Genomic DNA, 20,232 nt, shown 5'->3' with positions numbered 1-20,232 from the left:
CATGGAATAATTTATATCAGTAATACTACTCATGAATATTTATTTAATGCATGGTTTATAATCCAATAATAACTTATTTACATTGAACTTCACATTTTTCGAGCTGTACCATATACTCTTTGACTGTATTTCAAAGAGAGACAGGGCTCCAGGTCATCAATGTGGGTTTGTCTGCTTTTGAGAACTTCCTTACTTTCTAACACTACAAGATGTTCCAGGCTTATGTATATTTCCTGCCCCAGTCCTAGAGTCAGACATTTCACCATGGAGTCCTGGTTCCTTATATTGGAAAATGGTATTAGAAAACAAGATCTGGGTGTTAGATGTGCCTGTTGCTACTGGGGCTGCTAATAATAATTTTTAAATCTAGTGATTTGAAAAGGAGAGATATATGACTAAGCTACTCAATAAAAAAGAAGGGGAACACTAATGTAAAAATTTTTTGAAAGGAAAAAAGAAACATGAAAACAAAAGGAATTTTCAAGATTAGTACAAATTAATTTGCATAACTCTAAGCAAATCCACTTTAGAACATAGATTAAACACATAAATAACTCCAAAAAAAATTGCCAAAGTAGACCCCAGAAGAGAAATAAACCAATTTCTACATAATAAATAGTAAAAACTATCAAAGACCGGGACGCCTGGGTGGCTCAGTCGTTAAGCGTCTGCCTTCGGCTCAGGGCATGATCCCAGCGTCCTGGGATCGAGCCCCGCATCGGGCTCTCTGCTCTGCACGAAGCCTGCCTCTCCCTCTCCCACTCCCCCTGCTTGTGTTCCTGCTCTCGCTATCTCTCTCTCTCTGTCAAATAAATAAATAAAATATTAAAAAAAAAAAAAAACCTATCAAAGACCTACACTCTTACTCCACCTAAAAAATAAGACAGGTAAAAACCAAAAAACAAAAAAACAAAATAAACAAGACAGGTAAAGAGAATTGCACAAGATAATTCCACCATACGTTTAAAGAAACAAAGTATTAATGATATTAAAACTCTTCAAGGGAACAGAATAGGAAAACTTCTAATTGTTTTTAATAAAGCAAGTAAATAAAAAATTGATAAAAATTATACATAAATATTATATAAATATTTTGCTTATCAATATAAAAATAAAATACAACGGAAATAGAAATGCTAATGTATCACAAATAAATGCACTTATTTCAGGTTTGCAAGGATGGACCTTGCAATTTTTTTTTAAATTTATTTTTATAATTAAGTACATTAATCCCTTACCAAAGATTGTGAAAAGGCATTTTACAAAATTCCCACCATTACCTTACTATGTGGCAGAAATAGAGGTCTTATTTCTTGTAATTAAATAAGAAAAACAAATTAAAATTTTAAAAATTAGAAAGACAGAGATGAAATAATCTTTGCATATATTATCATATATGTAGAACACAAAACAACACAATGAAAACCACTATAAACAACAAAAATCAATAAAATTTATTGTATATACAAAAACAGCCAGTTATAAATTATAATGGTAATAAAATATAAAATATAATTTGAGACAGAGGGGGGAAAGATGGTGGAGGAGTAGGGGACCCTATTTCAACTGGTCCCCGGAATTGAGCTGGATATCTACCAGACCACTCTGAGCACCCACGAAACCAGCCTGAGATGTAAGAAGATCTGGAACTCTACAAACAGAATATCGCAGGCACTTGATTTTTTTTTTTTAATTTAATTTTTTTTATTGTTATGTTAATCCCCATACATTACATCATTAGTTTTAGATATAGTGTTCCATGATTCATTGTTTGTGCATAACACCCAGTGCTCCATGCAGAACGTGCCCTCCTCAATACCCATCACCAGGCTAACCCATCCTCCCAACCCCCTCCCCTCTAGAACCCTCAGTTTGTTTTTCAGAGTCCATTGTCTCTCATGGTTCTTCTCCCCCTCCGATTTCCCCCCCTTCATTCTTCCCCTCCTGCTACAGGCACTTGATTTTGAGGTAGGAAGCGGAGAGCCGTGATTCGGCCGGCAGATATCGGAGGATAAACGGCAGCGGGAGGGTGCCTGGCGTGGGGATCCTACACCGCCGGTGAGTGACAGCCTCGCGCACTGTGGATGGGCACAGACTCGCAGACCGGTAGTGTCGGGAAAGGACTTTAGGGCAGCCCCCGGGGTGGAAAACCAGACCGGCGGGGTCACGCGCACGCGAACCGCAGCCGCCGGGACAGAAACCCGGAGCGACGGTCGCGCGCACGTGAACTGCAGCCTCCGAGACGGAAACCCGGTGCGCCGGGGTCCCGCCGGTGAACTGCAACCCCCGGGGGTGGAAACCGTGAGTGGCGGAGTCACGCGACGCGAACTGCAGTCCCGGGACAGGACCCCAAGCGGCGGAATCGCGCACGCGCATGCGCGAACTGGGAGCGGCTGGTGGTTTTAGAAGCACAAAGAGCAGAGATGTGCGCCGACCTGGAGGCAGGACTGGGGGCGCTGCGGAGGGGCGCACAACCCAGGACGCTGCAGTTTATAGCAGCACAGACAGAAACGGAGACGGTATGGCCTGGAGAGCTCACTGAAGAACAGACTGAGGTCTCTCTGCTCTGAGGCAGAGGGTTGGAAACAGTCTCTTCTGCTCTGACTCACGGAAGAGACACAGAAAGCCGCCACGGAAAGGCGCCAGAGAACAAAAGCCCCAAAGACTGATTCCCAATGAACCCATCCCCCGCCACAGGGGCGCAGGACAACTCCGCCCAAACAGGGTTGCCTGAGTAACAGCGCGGCAGGCCCCTCCCGCAGAAGACAGGCTGGGAAAACAAGAGGCCAGCAACCCTAAGGTCCCAAGAAAACAGGTGCATCTTGCTTGGGTTCTGGTCAATAATTTGGACTCTATACATTCCCTCAAACACCCATCAACAGAATGACTAGGAGGAGGAGCCCCCAAAACAGAAAAGACTCAGAGATTATGACTTATGCTGCAGATTTACAAATGGATGCAGATATAACCAAGATGTCGGAGATGGAATTCAGGCTAGCAATTGTGAAGACAATGGCTAGAATGGAAAAATCAATTAATGGCAACATAGAGTCTCTAAGGGCAGAAATAAAAGGGGAGTTGGCAGAACTTAAAAATGCTATCAATGAGATCCAATCCAATCTAGATAATGTAACAGCTAGGGTAACTGAGACAGAAGAGAGAATAAGCGATCTGGAAGACAGTATAATAGATAAAAAGGGAAAAGAGGAGGCCAGGGAAAAACAACTCAGAATCCATGAAAATAGAATCAGAGAAATAAGTGACACCATGAGGCGTTCCAATGTCAAAATCATTGGAATCCCGGAGGGAGTGGAGAGAGAGAGAGGGCTAGAAGATGTTTTTGAGCAAATCGTAGCTGAGAACTTCCCTAATCTGGGGAATGAAACAAACATTCGAGTCCTAGAGGCAGAGAGGACCCCTCCTAAGATCAAGGAAAACAGGCCAACACCCCGGCATGTAATAGTAAAACCTGCAGACCTTAGAACCAAGGAAACCATCTTAAGGGCAGTTAGGGGGAAGAGAGTTCTTACCTACAGAGGGAGGAACATCAGAATAACGTCAGACCTATCCACAGAGACCTGGCAAGCCAGAAAGGCCTGGCAAGACATATTCAGGGTACTAAATGAGAAGAACATGCAGCCAAGAATACTTTATCCGGCAAGGCTTTCATTTAGAATGGATGGAGAGATGCAGAGCTTCCACAACCGGCAGAAGTTGAAAGAATATGTGACCACTAAGCCGGCCCTGCAAGAAATATTAAGGGGTGTTCTAATAAAGGAGAAAGACCCCAAGAGTGATCTACAATAGAAATTTACAGGGACAATCTATAAAAACAACGTCTTCACAGGCAACATGATGAAAATTAATTCATATCTTTCAATAATCACTCTCAACGTGAATGGCCTAAATGCTCCCATAAAATGGCACAGGGTTGCAGATTGGATAAAAAGACAGGACCCATTCATATGCTGTCTACAAGAGACTCATTTTGAACCTAAAGATAGATCCAGACTGAAAGTGAAGGGATGGAGATCCATCTTCCATGCCAGCGGACCTCAAAACAAAGCTGGGGTAGCAATTCTTATATCAGACAAATTAGATTTTAAACTAAGGTCTGTAATTAGAGACACAGAAGGACACTATATCATTCTTAAAGGGTCTATCCAACAAGAAGATCTAACAATTGTAAATATCTATGCCCCCAACATGGGAGCAGCCATCTACATAAGACAACTGTTAACCAAAATAGTCATATTGATAACAATACGTTAATTGTAGGAGACCTCAATACCCCACTCTCAACAATGGACAGATCATCTAAGCAGAAAATCAACAATGAAACAAGAGCTTTGAATGATACATTGGACCAGATGGACCTCATAGATATTTACAGAACATTCCACCCTAAAACAATAGAATACTCATTCTTCTCGAGCGCACATGGAACTTTCTCCAGAATAGACCATATATTGGGTCACAAATCAGGTCTCAACCGATACCAAAAGATTGAGATTATTCCCTGCATATTCTCAGGCCACAATGCTCTAAAACTGGAACTCAATCACAAGAAAAAATTAGGCAGAAATTCAAACACTTGGAAGCTAAAGACCACTCTGCTCAAGAATGTTTGGGTCAACCAAGAAATCAAAGAAGAACTTAAACAATTCATGGAAATCAATGAGAACGAAAACACAGCAGTCCAAAACCTATGGGATACTGCAAAGGCGGTCCTAAAGGGGAAATACATAGCCATCCAAGCCTCACTCAAAAAAATAGAAAAATCCCAAATTCACCAACTAACTCTACACCTTAAAGAACTAGAGAAAAAGCAACAAACTACGCCTAAGCCATGCATTAGAAGAGAAATAATTAAAATTAAAGCAGAAATCAATGAATTAGAAACGAGAAACACAGTAGATCAGATCAATGAAACTAGAAGTTGGTTCTTTGAAAGAATTAATAAGATTGATAAACCACTGGCCAGACTTATCCAAAAGAAGAGAGAAAGGACCCAAATTAATAAAATTATGAATGAAAGGGGAGAGATCACGACTAACACCAAGGAAATAGAAACAATTATTAGAAATTATTATCAACAACTATATGCCAATAAACTGAGCAATCTGGATGAAATGGAGGCCTTCCTGGAAACCTATAAGCTGCCAAGACTGAAACAGGAAGAAATTGACAACCTGAATAGGCCAATAACCACTAACAAGATTGAAGCAGTGATCAAAAACCTCCCAAAAAAACAAGAGTCTAGGGCCTGATGGATTCCCTGGGGAATTCTACCAAACTTTCAAAGAAGAAATAATACCTATTCTACTGAAGCTGTTTCAAAAAATAGAAACAGAAGGAAAACTTGCAAACTCATTCTATGAGGCCAGCATTACCTTAATCCCCAAACCAGGCAAAGACCCCATCAAAAAGGAGAATTTCAGACTGATATCCCTGATGAATATGGATTCCAAAATCCACAACAAAATCCTAGCTAATAGGATCCAACAATACATTAAAAGGATCATCCACCACGACCAAGTGGGATTTATCCCTGGGATGCAAGGGTGGTTCAACATTCGCAAATCAATCAATGTGATAGAACACATTAATAAGAGGGGGGAAGAGAACCATATGGTCCTCTCAATTGATGCAGAAAAAGCATTTGACAAAATACAACATCCTTTCCTGATTAAAACTCTCCAGAGTATAGGGATAGAGGGAATATTCCTCAAGTTCATAAAATCCATCTATGAAAAACCCACAGCGAATATCATCCTCAATGGGGAAAAGCTGAGAGCCTTTCCCTTAAGATCAGGAACACGTCAAGGGTGCCCACTCTCACCACTATTGTTCAACATAGTACTAGAAGTCCTAGCAACAGCAATCAGACAACAAAAAGAAATAAAAGGTATTCAAATTGGCAAAGAAGAAGTCAAACTCTCCGCAGACGACATGATACTCTATGTGGAAAACCCAAAAGACTCCACCCCCAAATTACTAGAACTCATCCAGCAATTCAGTAATGTGGCAGGATACAAATCAATGCACAGAAATCAGTTGCTTTCTTATACACTAACAATGCAACTGTTGAAAGAGAAATTAAAGAAACGATTCCATTTACAATAGCACCAAAAACCATAAGATACCTCGGAATAAACCTAACCAAAGAGGTATAGGATCTATACTCTAGGAACTACAGAACCCTCATGAAAGAAATTGAAGAAGACACACAAAGATGGAAAAATATTCCATGCTCATGGATCAGAAGAATAAACATTGTTAAAATGTCTATGCTACCCAGAGCAATCTATACCTTCAATGCCATCCCGATCAAAATTCCAATGACATTTTTCAAAGTGCTGGAACAAACAATCCTAAAATTTGTATGGAATCAGAAAAGACCCCAAATCACCAAGGAGATGTTAAAAAAGAAAAACAAAGCTGGGGTCATCACGTTGCCCAATTTCAAGCTAAATTACAAAGCAGTGATCACCAAGACAGCATGGTAATGGCACAAAAACAGACATACAGACCAATGGAACAGAATAGAGAACCCAGATATGGACCCTCAACTCTATGGTCAAATAATCTTTGACAAAGCAGGAAAAAACATGCAATGGAAAAAAGACAGTCTCTTCAATAAATGGTGCTGGGAAAATTGGACAGCCACATGCAGAAGAATGAAACTCGACCATTCTCTAACACCATTCACAAAGATAAACTCAAAGTGGATGAAGACCTCAATGTGAGACAGGAATCCATCAAAATCCTAGAGGAGAACATAGGCAGTAACTTCTTTGACATCGGCCACAGCAACTTCTTTCAAGATACATCTCCAAAAGCTAGTGAAACAAAAGCAAAAATGAACTTTTGGGACTTCATCAAGATAAAAAGCTTCTGCACAGCAAAGGAAACAGTCAACAAAACAAAGAGGCAACCCACAGGATGGGAGAAGATATTTGCAAATGACACTACAGATAAAGGGCTGGTATCCAAGATCTATAAAGAACTTCTCAAACTCCACACCCAAAAAACAAATAAGCAAGTCAAAAAGTGGGCAGAAGAGATGAACAGACACTTCTCTGAAGAAGACATACAAATGGCTGACAGACACATGAAAAAATGTTCTTCATCATTAGCCATCAGGGAAATCCAAATCAAAACCACACTGAGATACCACCTTACACCAGTTAGAATGGCCAAAATGGACAGGGAAAGAAACAACAAATGTTGGAGAGGTTGTGGAGAAAGGGGAACCCTCTTACACCGTTGGTGGGAATGCAAGTTGGTACAGCCACTTTGGAAAACAGTGTGGAGGTTCATCAAAAATTTAAAAATAGAGCTACCCTATGACCCAGCAATTGCACTCCTGGGTATTTACCCCAAGACACAGATGTAGTGAAAAGAAGGGCCATATGCACATCAATGTTCATAGCAGAAATGTCCGCAATAGCCAAACTGTGGAAAGAGCCGAGATGCCCTTCAACAGATGAATGGATAAAGAAGATGTGGTCCATATATACAATGGAATATTACTCAGCCATCAGAAAAGATGAATACCCAACTTTTACATCAACATGGATGGGTCTGGAGGAGATTATGCTAAGTGAAATAAGTCAAGCAGAGAAAGTCAATTATCATATGGTTTCACTTATTTGTGGAACATAAGGAATAACATGGAGGACATTAAGAGAAGGAAGGGAAAAATGGGTGGGGGGAATTGGAGGGAGAGATGAACCATGAGAGACTATGGACCTGAGAAACAAAGAGGGTTTTAGAGGGGAGGGGGGAGGGGGGATTGGTTAGCCCGGTGATGGGTATTAAGGAGGGCACGTACTGCATGGAGCACTGGGTGTTATACGAAAACAATGGATCGTGGATCACTACATCAAAAACTAATGATGTATTGTATGGTGACTAACATAACATAATAAAATTAAAAATATATATATATAATTTGAGACAAAGAGTAATAATAAAATTCTTTGGAATTAACATGGAATGTGTTAAACGTATATTAAAAAAATCTTTAAAACACTCTTGAAGGACATAAAATTTAGACTGTGACAAATTGAAATACCAATCATGTTCTTGGACAGAAATATTGAGTCTAATACAGTCATCAGTACTCCCTAAGTTAAGTTATAAATTCTACCCAATTAAAATAAAAATATTTTAATGAAAGTAAACAGGTTTCTGTGAAAGTACATATGGAAAAATGAGGAATTCGGAATAATAAGAAAATTCTGAAAGAATATTATAATGTGGAGGAGGGGGCTAAACTTACCAAATCCCAAAACCAATTATAATGTCTCATAATTTCATCAATAAGATTTTGGTATATGTAGTAGATTCCATTTATATTTGAATGCTGATAGTTTTCAGGCCCCACCCTTCCCCTCTCAACTTTTGTTGCACATTTGCACTGATTTTTTTTAAAAAGTCCATCTACTCCCTTCCTGAGCACCTGCAGAAAGTTCAAAAAATGCAGACCTCAGGAATCTTCACCCTGGTACCACCCTCTAATCACAAAAACAAAATAAAACAAACAACAATAACAAAAAATAAAACAGGTCACTCACCCTCCCTTTCAGAAGACCTCAATATGCAAGTAATAAACTTTTTCAAATTCTTTGGGGTCTAGGTGACATCATCAGTCTTAATAACCAAACCAGTTTTGAATGGGTGGGTGTCCATCCTACCTCCTTAAGGCAAGCAAGCACAATAAGTATATATAGATAAACAGGCAATTTTTAAGAAATGTAACAGCTTTATTGAGATATAATTCACATACTGCATAATTCACCTATCGAAAGAGTACAATTCTATATTTTTAGTATATTCACCGAGCTGTGTAACCATCACATCAATTTTATACTATTTCAAAAAGAAACCCCATACCACCTATTAGCAGTGACCCTTCATTCTCCTCTAACTCCCCTAGCCCTAGAAAACCAGTAATCCACTTTCTGTCCCTATAGATTTACCTATTCTGGACATTTCATATAAATAGAATCATACAATAGATGGTCTTTTGTGACTGTTTTGTTTCATTTAGCATATTTTCAAGGTTCATCCTTGTTGTAGTATGTATCAGTATTTCATTCTTTTTACCGCCAAATAAGATTCTGTTTTGTGGATATATTAAAATTTGTTTATCCATTCATCAGTTGATATACATTTGGGTTGTTTATGCCTTTTGGCTATTGTAAGTATTGCTGATATGAACATGTGTGTACAAGGTCTTTTTGTGAACATGTTTCCAAATCTCTAGAAATGGAATTGCTGGGTTATATACTAACTCCACGTTTAACCTTTTAAGGTATTGTCAGCTTGTTTTCCAGTGTTTGTACCATTTTACTTTCCTAACAGCAGCATGTGAAAGTTCCAATTCTTCCATATCCGTGCCAAAACTTATCTGTCTTTTAGATTATGTCTGTCCTAGTTAGATATGAAGTGGTATTTCACTGTGTATTTGATTTGCATTTCCCTGATGGCTAATGATATTCAGCATCTTTTCATGCGCTAGTAGGACATTTGTGTATCTTCTCTGTAGAAATGTCTATTTAAGGCTTTAGCTCACTTTTTAAAGTGGGTTGTTTGTCTTTTTTTATTATTATTATTGTCTTTTTTCATTATTGGGTTGTAACAGTTCTTTATATATTCTAGATGTAAGTCTATTATCAAATATATGATTTGCAGGTATTTTTCCCATTCTGTGAGTTGCCTTTTCATTTTATTGATGGTATCTTTTGAACCACAGAAGTCTAAGTTTCATAAAATCCAATTTATCCATTTCTTTCTTTTATCCATTTCTTTGTGTTTTTGGTGTCACACATGAGAAGGCTTTACCTAACATAAGATCAAGAAGATTTATTTCTCTGATTTCTTCTAAGATTTCTACAGCTTTAACTCTTGCATATAGATCTGTAACCCATTTTGAGTTAATTTTTGTGTATGTTATGAGGGAGCAGTCCAACTTCATTCTTTGACATGTGTATATGCAATTATTGCAGCAATATTTTTGGAAAAGACTACTCTGTTCCACTGAATTGCCTTGGCACTCTTGTTGAAAATCAATTGACTATAAATACGAGTGTCCATTCTGCAATATTAATTCAATTCCTTTGATCTATAGGTCCATCTTTGTGATAGTACCACACTATCTTGATTATGGTAGCTTTGTATTTAAGTTTGAAATATGAAAGTGTGAGCCTTCCAACTTTAATCTTCCTTGGCTACTGTTAGTCCCTTGAATTTTCTTATGAATTTTATGATAAGTTTGTCAATTTCTGCAAAAAGCCTTTGGGTATTTAAATAGGGATCACGGTCAATCAATGGATCAATTTTTTTTAAAGATTTTATTTATTTATTTGACAGAGAGAGAGAGAGTGAGAGAGAGAGTGGCAGGCAGAGGGAGAGGGAGAAGCAGGCTCCCTGAGGAGCAGGGAGCCCCATGTGGAGCTCAATCCCAGGACCCTGGGATCATGACCTGAGCCACCCGGGCATCACTCAACGGATCCATTTGAATGAGTACTGCCATTTTAACAATATTAAGTCATCTGATGGATTAACATAGGATGTCTTCCTATTTATTTGGTTATTCTTATATCTTTCAAAATTTTTTGTAATTTTTAGAAGACAAATTTTCACTTTCTTTATTAAACTTATTCCTAAGTATTTTATTCTTTCTAATGCTATTTTAAACGGAATTATTTTCTTAGTTTCACTTTTTACTGTTCATTGTTAGTGTTTAGAAATACAATTAGTGCTTATATATTGCTCTTCTATCCTTCAAACTTAATGAACCAGTGTATTAGTTACAAAAGTTTTTGAGTGGATTCCTCAGAATTTTGTATGTACACGATCAAGTGATCTGCAACTAGAAATAGTTTCATTTATTCTTTCCTAATCTGGATGCCTTTTTTTTTCTTACCTAATTTCCCTGCAATGTTAATGCAAGCAGCAAGGGTGGACTGCAACCTTGTTTTGTTGCCGATTTTAGAAGGAAAATATTCAGTATTTCACCACTGTATGTTCTAACTAATCACCACGAACTTCATGGCTTAAAACAACAGAAATTTATTGCCTTTCAGTTCTGGAAGTCACAAGTCTTAAATGTTTCTCACTGGGCTTAAATCAGAATGCTGCAGAGCTACATTCCTTTCAGGAAGCTCTAGGTAAAAAATCAATGTTCTTTTCTTTTTCAGATTCTAGAGTCTCCTATTATTGCTTGGCCCATGCCCTCTTCCATTTTCAAAGCTAGCAATGGCCAATCAAGTGATTCTCATATCATGTACATCTGACACAGACTTCTGCCTCCTTTCTCCACATTTAAGGATTCTGTGATTATATTGGGCCCATAGATATAAGCCAGGATATATCCCTATTTTAAGGTCAGCTGTTTAGCAACCTTAACTCCATCTGCAAATTTAATTATTTGTTGCCATGTAATGTAATTAGGATGTAGGCATCTTTAGGAGGCCATTGTTCTGCCTACCACAGTGTTTTCTGGCCCTTAAAGATCCATGTCTGTCCTGCATGCAAAATATCTTTGCTTTATCCCAATGTGCTCCCAAATATCAATAAATTGCAGGATCAATGCAAAGTCCAAAATCTCATCTAAATCTTGTCACCTACAAAGTCTCAAATCTAATAATCTAACCCATTTAAATCAGGTATGGGTAAGGCTCTGGATATAATCTTTCTTGAGGCACAATTCTCCATATGTAATCCTGTGAACTTAAAAATCAAGTTATCTGCTCACAAAATACCCTTGTGGGAAGGTATAGAATAATAACTATAGACATATGCATTAAAAAAGGAAGAAAATGGAAAGTATTAAAGGAGTCACCCATCTCAGCAAATTGAAAATCTAGCAGGGCAAATTCCATTTGGTTTCAAGGCCTGGGAATAATCCTCTGTGATTTTTGGGTCTGCAATCTGACCTTAAGGCTCCTCTCTCTGAGTCATTCTTCCTTTTTCATAAAGGGTAACTCGTGTTTGCAGCTGGGTAATTTTTATCAGTCTGTTTACCATCTGTAGTATTTTGTGAGTACAATAACCATCTTTTATTTTGGCTCTGTCACACTTTTAATCCTAGCTGGCAGTGTTTCTGCTAGTATAAAATTCTCAAGAACCTTATGGGTTACCCACATATATCACAAGAATTCATTCCTTTTGACAAGAGACTCCTCCATAGATTTTTCTTCAATATTTCCATCTCTATTTTTGGCTTCTACTAAGATGGCTGAGGGATTGTATGTGTCACAAACATTTTAATATCTTAAAACACAACTCAATACTCTGTCATTTTAGTCTTTCAAAGGTATTAGCAAAAACTTTCCAGCCACACACTGTTTTTTCACTAGAGCACTCTTTTATAACAGTGATTCTTAATTTTAGCATCTTTTGCAATCAGGACAAGTGAAGAATTTCCCAAATCATAAAGTCTTGGTTCCTTTTTGTTTAACAGTTCTTCCCTCAATTTATCCTTTTCCTCTTACATTTTACTATAAACAACAAGGAGATACTAGACTTTGCCTTCAAAACTTTACTAGGAAATCTCAGCTAAATAGCCAACTTCAGCACGTAAACTTCTGCTTTCCTCATAACTAAAGGGCACAATTCTGCTAAATTTTCCATCACTATATAATAAAGATTCCCTTTCCTCCATTTTCCAATAACATGTTCTTCATTCTCTTCTACACCTTCAACAGCAGAACTTTTAACATCCATATTTCTATCATCAGTCTGTTTTTGATTAAATAGTCTCTAATATGTTTTCTCTACCAAACTCCTCACGTCCTTCAAACTTCTCAATAGCAAAGGCGTTAACATCTATATTTCTACTAACAATCTGTTCAAGACAATGTAGGCATTTTCTATCATGCTTCTCAAAATTTTCCATCCTCTGCTCACTGCTCAACTGCAAAGCTATATAAACAATGTTAGGTAAGTGTTACATTAGCACCCCACTTCCAGATACCAAAATCCATATTAGTTTCCATTAACCCAGTAATTAGAACTCACCAAGTTAATTAAACAGTTACATGAAGCAGTGCCTTTACATAACAGTGTCTAACCAGAAAAGTAGAGTTACCCTAAGGGTAGTCTTTAAAGTCTAGGGCCAAAACAGCCAAATATATATCACTGAAGGAGATGCCATCTCTCAAACAATGCCCCCCTTTCCATGCTACAGTCCAGAGGAACTTCATAACCTAATTCTAAAAAACACGTTTACCAATCCCATGGTATCCAGGTCCATCAATGTACCTCCTTGCATTTTGTCATACTAATGACCAAACTACATAAAACTTACTGTTGAAGACAACATGACTCTATATCATACTATCCCTGTGAAATTCATGCATAAAAAATTGCTACTTGTCTCTATCCCAAATCCACATTTTCCTATGACTTATGGCTTTCATTCTTACTCTTTTGTGCAGCATCAAAACCTGCACTATCACTCCAAACCAATCAGAAACTGGAGGAGCTGCAGGACATCTATTGATTTCTGTAAGACATATTTTAATACACAAAGTATCAACACAAACTTTGTCCCAATACACCCCAGTCACAAGGAGAAAGTCCAGACTCAGAAAATATTTACACCATCCAAATTTTCAAACCCTGGAAACCAATTTATCAGATTGCTCAAGTTTATAAAAGTAGTCAGCTACATTACACAGTTCTCAAAAATTTCTTCCAACTATTCCTATCCATAGAATTTAACCACCCTCCATACCTCATCATTCAGCAGCAGCATTCATTCACCCAATACAACATATGATGAAGGACAAGAAGCCATAATATATAAATATGATGTGATATTGCACTAAATTCACAACCATTTCAACATATGTAACAATGGAAAAGATACAGATCAACAGTCTGGTCAAGATATTCAACTCCCTGTGCCACTCTGACTAGATTGAAGGAATTTGAGAGAGTGAAGTTTTCAGCTCTATTTTTGCCTTCTTTAAGCCTTAAAACCCCCTTCCTGTATCAAGTTTCTGACAAGCATGATTCCAACAGACTTTGTCCTACCTACATTTTTTGGTCAATCTTTACTCAAATATAAATCCTGCCCCAGTGATCTCTATCCCTTAGAATCATTGTTTATGGCTCCTCATTATCTCTGAACTGACATAACACAGCCTAGAGAAGAATGCATAGCATAGAAAGAAATAGAAGCTATAGTTCAATTTTCCCCCAGGAAAGATCTCTGTGAGTATCCTTTTTTTTTTTTTTTTTGGCTTTTTAAATTAATTTTATTATGCTATGTTAGTGAGTATGCTCTTGAGTGGAGAAATAAATACTGAGCAACGTGAATGTTTCTTTTTAATCTGATATATTCTTTTTCTGTGTATCATATTCCAACTGATATGAAAATAGAAATAAAAATATGCAATCTAGATGTAGTCTTCAGGACCAGATTCAAATATAGATCAAAGTACAAGTTTGTTATTCAATAACAAATATTTGTTTCATTAAAATCCTCAAATGTGTGGACTGAAATTTCAGCTTTACTTAGTTTACTAAAGGTTTTATGAAATACTCAAATTGTAAATTTAAAATTTAAACTATCTTCAGCAGTGCTGCCAATGCCCCGGCAGAGAAGCTGAGGTCATCATCGAATTTGAAATACTTAAAGTGGATACAAAACTGTTTCAGCAATGCAGACAATTAAGTGCATTGTTGTGGGTGATGGTGCCGTTGGTAAAAACATGTCTCCTGATATCCTACACAACAAACAAATTTCCATCTGCATATGTACCGACTGTTTTTGACAACTATGCAGTCACAGTTATGATTGGTGGAGAGCCATATACTCTTGGACTTTTTGATACTGCAGGGCAAGAAGATTATGACAGATTATGGCCGCTGAGTTATCCACAAAGAAATGTATTTCCAGTCTGTTTTTCAATGGTCTCTCTATCATCATTTGAAAATGTGAAGGAAAGATGGGTGCCTGAGATAACTCACCACTGTCCAAAGACTCCCTTCTTGCTTGTTGGGACCCAAATTGATCTCCGAGATGACCTCTGTACGATTGAGAAACTTGCCAAGAACAAACAGAAGCCTATCACTCCAGAGACTGCTGAAAATCTGGCCCGTGACCTGAAGGCAGTCGAGTATGTGGAGTATTCTGCACTCACACGGAAAAGCCTAAAGAATGTATTTGATGAAGCAATACTGGCTGCCCTGGAGCCTCCCGAACCGAAGAAGAGCCGCAGGTGTGTGCTGCTGTGAACATCTCTCCAGAGCCCTTTCTGCACAGCTAGTATCAGCAATGTACTAAAAACAATGTTAAATCAAACTAACGATTAAAGATTAAAATTCATTTTTGCAAAAATGACAAATACCCTGCACCTACCCATGCACTCGTGTGAGAAGGCCCATAGGTATGGTCCCCTTCCCCCTCTCAGTACTAATTTGAGTAATTGTGTATTGTCAGAAAAGTGATTAGTACGTTTTTGTTTTGTCATTTCAAAAAAAAAAAATTTTTTTTTTTTTTTTTTTTGTTTAAAAGCAAGGCTTGCTTGTGATGACTCTGCAACAGACTAATTTGGGTTGTTGAAGCTCCACTGGGCTCCATCCACTCTGGAAAGTGATCTGGGACATTTAGGTTTATTTATTCCCCCACTTTTTTTTGCTGGGGGGCAGGGTGCAGGGAGTGTGTGTGGGCTTTGTTTTTATTTAGTCATGTTTTTAAAATTCATTTACCATTGGACAACCCTTAAGGGGAGGAGGATGGATTGATTCCACATTCCACTTCCTAGATCTAGTTTAGAAAACTTGTTCCCCACCTGGTGCTCTTAGGAAGGAGTATAGTAAATGACTCATTTAATAACATACTCCTTTTTGAAAGTTGCCTTTTCTCTCCACCCTTGATTAGGTCCAGTATTTGATGAAACTCATGAGAGTGGGTGGAAACTGTCTTACCCCTCCTCTTTTCCACGATGCACTATATATGTGACTGTGACTTTCAAAGAAATTTGTTTGCCACTTGCTGATTTTTTTAAATTAATTTCTAACTTCTTTCACTGATAAATGAAAAAAGGTACTGCACCTTTTGAAATACACCAAATGAATTGAGTACATAATTAAAAAGCATTTTCCCTGTCAAATAAATAAATATAAAAAATAAAATTTAAACTATCTTCAACACAATACACAGACACATGCACACTTAAAATAAAGAAATAAAATTTCTAGTAATGATTATATAAAGTCCACACCTGCAACAGACTGTGTGTTAAGGTGAAAGATCCAATGATGATATTACCATACAATCATGAGTTTCAAATTCAATATTAAGAAGAAAAATGTTCACAAATATATCCTAAGTTCTTTCATCATTTTATCTGAAATGAATATGTAAAAGAACCATACAGAAATTCCAACATCAGTAAGCACTGGGGTGTTTTGCTCCTAATTGGTTTTCCTGAGTGTTTTAAGTTAAATGGGTTCTTAAAAATATTCTATTATGATATACACATACTGTCAGTAATATTAAAGCAAACCAAATAGTAGGAATATCAGTTAAGATTCTGTGTTCTTGGTTATCCTCTTCTGTTCCTCTAAAATGAGAATTATGTAAGTCTACCAGTACTGAGATTTTAACAAGTGGATAGCAGTTTAAGAGTAAAATTTTCTGGGTGACTGGGTGGCTCAGTCAGTTAAGCACCTGCCTTTGGCTCAGGTCATGATCCCAGGGTCCTGGGATGGAGCCCCACATTGGGCTCCCTGCTCCACAGGGACTCTGCTTCTCCCTGTGCCCCTCCTCTGACTTATTTTATCAATATCTCTCTCTCTCTCAAGTAAAGCTTTGTTTTTTTCCAGGAGTGTGGGTGAGGTCTATAATTTCTTCACTTGAAATATTTCTTCATTTTGAAATAGTTTTATTTTAGCATATATTATTTGAAAATACAGCACACATATAAGATAGTTTAACAAATAGTTATTAAACAATCATGAAACCACCATTCAAGTCAAAAACAGTATCACCAATCAGCCAGAAAGTCGCCATTTATCCCTTCCAGATGTGAACAACTTCAACTTATCCTGTTACTTTGGTAGTAATTTCCTTACTATCATTATCATTTTGCAACCAGTGATGCACCACTAACCGATATTTTATTTCTATGGTAACAAAATAAAAGTATGCATTGTTTTGTGTCTCTTTCTTTCAATAATATGTTACTAAGATTCAACAAGTGGTGTGTATCTATAGTTCACTCATTTTCATCAATAAATATATTCCAATTTCACTGTGTTTATCCAATGTGTTTATCCATTCCACAGTCAAAGAGTGGGATGTTTCCAGGTTTTGGCTATTAAATTTAGTGTTAGGAATACTCTGTGAATGTGTACCTAGTATATATGTATACTTAGTCTCTAGGGTAGCACTATCTAATGTAACTCCTGCACTGATTGAAATGTTCTATTTGCACAGTCCAATAGAGTAGCCAGTAGCCACTTGTGGTTTTTGAGCATTTCAAATGTGGCTAGTGACAATGGGGGATTGAATGGTTTATTTTATTTTATTTTATTTCATTTCACTCAAATTAAATTTACATTTAAATAGACACATGTGAATAGTAGCTACCACTGGACAGCATAGATGAACTCGACCATTATGTTAGCATTAATGACCACAAGGGTTGAGGGGTGGAAAGACTACTTCTGATTGATGTCAAGTCACAGTCAGATGAACAGAGAGCTTATATGGCAGTCTTACAAACAATTCCTTACTTCTTGTAATATCAAATATCTCTGAAAATAGGACCCAAAATTAACTAACTGCGTTATATGTAGAATTACAATGAGAATGTAATTTACAGATTGTCAAGTTTCTAATGCAAAATTGATAGCATCAACTGAAAATGAGAAAGACTTTAAAAGTTGGAATGTGGATCTCTGGAGAAATAAAATGAAAAAGATATGAGACAAATTTCCAAGTCTCTCTGATGTTCCCTTGCTATAGGAAGCAGGCCCTACTTCTGTGAATAAAGAGACGAGGCTTCACTTATGTTAAGGTAATATAATAACATCAACTGAGGCAATTGTCTTGCAGGAGGAAGCATATTCTGCTCAAGCTCCATCACAACCACTCTTTATTAATTCTAGAACTATAAATAGAGTTAGACACTGGCCTATTCTGGAGAATAAGTGCTAAGTCAGTCCCAGGAAGAAATAATTTGTACTCCAAAAATATTTCAGAAATGTGTGGAAAATATTTGCAAAAATAGATTCTAAGGAAAGCTTTGGTCTAAGCCAAGTAAGATATTTTAAATTATTGGACGAGGCTGAATTTATTGATATGCATACACCTACCAAAATTTGGGGATTAAATATATTAAGGTGAACTGGAAGTGGTTTTAAGAAATTACTTGATTGGTTAAGTGAAACATGGATTTGCAATGGCTTACATTCACTGAAGCTGAGATACTAGAACTTTCACAGCATACTGTAGAAGAAACAACAAGAGGTTATAGAGATAGGGATACTGTAGTAGATTTATCATCTGTATCCTATATATCCACCACAAACACTATAACCTTTGAGAGGGCCCAGAAGACACACCCTTAACTAAGACATTGTGAAATACCTTCAGATGGGAGCATCAACTTCTTGGAAATGTTCTATACTAGCTTTCTTCTATATAATGCAGAGAGTAGAAGATGCCACCATTGAACAAGTTTCCTTATTTCAGTGGGGATGATGGTATTCCAGAGTGACAAAGACCAAACATTTAACTATCGGAGACAAGGTTGGTGCACTTAACAAAACACGCAGCAGGAACAAACCTGTAATCACAATATTTTGACCTATGGGATCTTCGGCAGTAGCTTATTAATCATATAAATTTTATAGATGGCAGTCTATGAACATATTGCTTCATCTCTAAAACAGAGAAATATCTACATCTTGTAACCAGAATCCTGACTTGAGTTGCCAAAATGGAAAGTCACTCACTTTCTAGACTTAAGTTCACAGACCTAAAGCCCTATGACTGATAAAGAGGCCAGGCCTCCTTGAGAAAGAGCCCTGAAGGACTGCGACTCTTCAAGCCTTCCCCAAAATGATCTATAGCCATTTGCAAAGGTTATTTTATAGTGGAAAAGGGAAAATATCCATATGTTTCCTGGATTACTAGATATTGATCTGAATTGGCAATAATTTCTAGACACAAAAACAAATATCACTCTGGTCTATTAGGCAGAGTGCAAATATGCAAATCAAGTGATAAAAGTAGAATTGGCCCAAGTCAGTCTCCTATAGAGCCAGTAGAAGAAAAACTCAGCTTGTGGCTACTTTTTCCAGTTCTTGAATATGTAACTGTCTCCATGAACCGTGGGTGACAGTTATACTAGGAAGGGCTAAATTCAGGCCTCCTGACTTCTTTTCTCTACCAGGAAAATAAACCAAAAGCAATTCTGATTCCCAGAGGAAATTACTGAGATTAGTCCTACCATCAAAGACTTGAAAAATACACATTCAATTTAACTCACTTATTTGGCCTATGCCTATCTCAGAGACTGACTGTGAATTATTATTAATATAGATGGGTTTTTTTAAATTATAGCTGCTATGGAACAAATGGACACAGCCCCGGCAAGGGTACATGACTATTAATCTGGCCAGTGCTTTTATTTCTACACCAATCTGCAAGGAGCAGCAGCAGAAGTTCATTTTCCCTGCACTGTTTCAGAGCTATGTCAATATGCCTACTTTCTGCCATAGAAAGGTTGAAAGAGATGTTCCTAATAATATGCCTCGGAAAACCAAAGTACTCCTCTATGTTGATAACATCAGGCTGATTGGACCTGATGAAGAGGAGTTAGCAAGAAACATTATGGTAAGGTAACTGAACATTTAGGACATGCCTCTCCGCCAATGAACAAATAACAGGATTACTGTACCAGATGAGGTGGTTGCTGCAGATTACAAGGAAAAAGATGGGGTGTATGATGGGGAAGGATACGTTATGCCTGCAATTCAGGGTATTCTTTAGGATTCTCTAGTACTTTCTTCTGCAATAATAAATGTTAACAGAAAATCACAGCAGCAGCAACAACTGCAGAACAAATGAGGATTCAGATCTTTTAGTTAGGAAATTTTGGATCATCCTGCCAGGTTAAGAATCCAAACTAATTAAAGTGCTTGTTGAGGACAAAGATGATATGGAACGTTGTGAAAGAAGGGAATTATAATTAACAA

At 37.5% G+C, this 20,232-nt stretch overlaps 1 pseudogene; it reads left to right on the top strand.

The window, feature by feature from the left end:
• The first annotated feature begins 14,606 nt into the window (after window positions 1–14,606).
• LOC118531365 (cell division control protein 42 homolog pseudogene) lies at window positions 14,607–15,258 on the top strand (annotated as a pseudogene).
• Window positions 15,259–20,232: the final 4,974 nt, after the last annotated feature.

Source organism: Halichoerus grypus, chromosome X (genome assembly GCF_964656455.1).
Source record: "Halichoerus grypus chromosome X, mHalGry1.hap1.1, whole genome shotgun sequence".
Classification (NCBI taxonomy): domain Eukaryota; kingdom Metazoa; phylum Chordata; class Mammalia; order Carnivora; family Phocidae; genus Halichoerus; species Halichoerus grypus.
The sequence above is the reverse complement of the archived record's forward strand: the minus strand, read 5'-3'. Positions and strand labels throughout refer to the sequence as shown.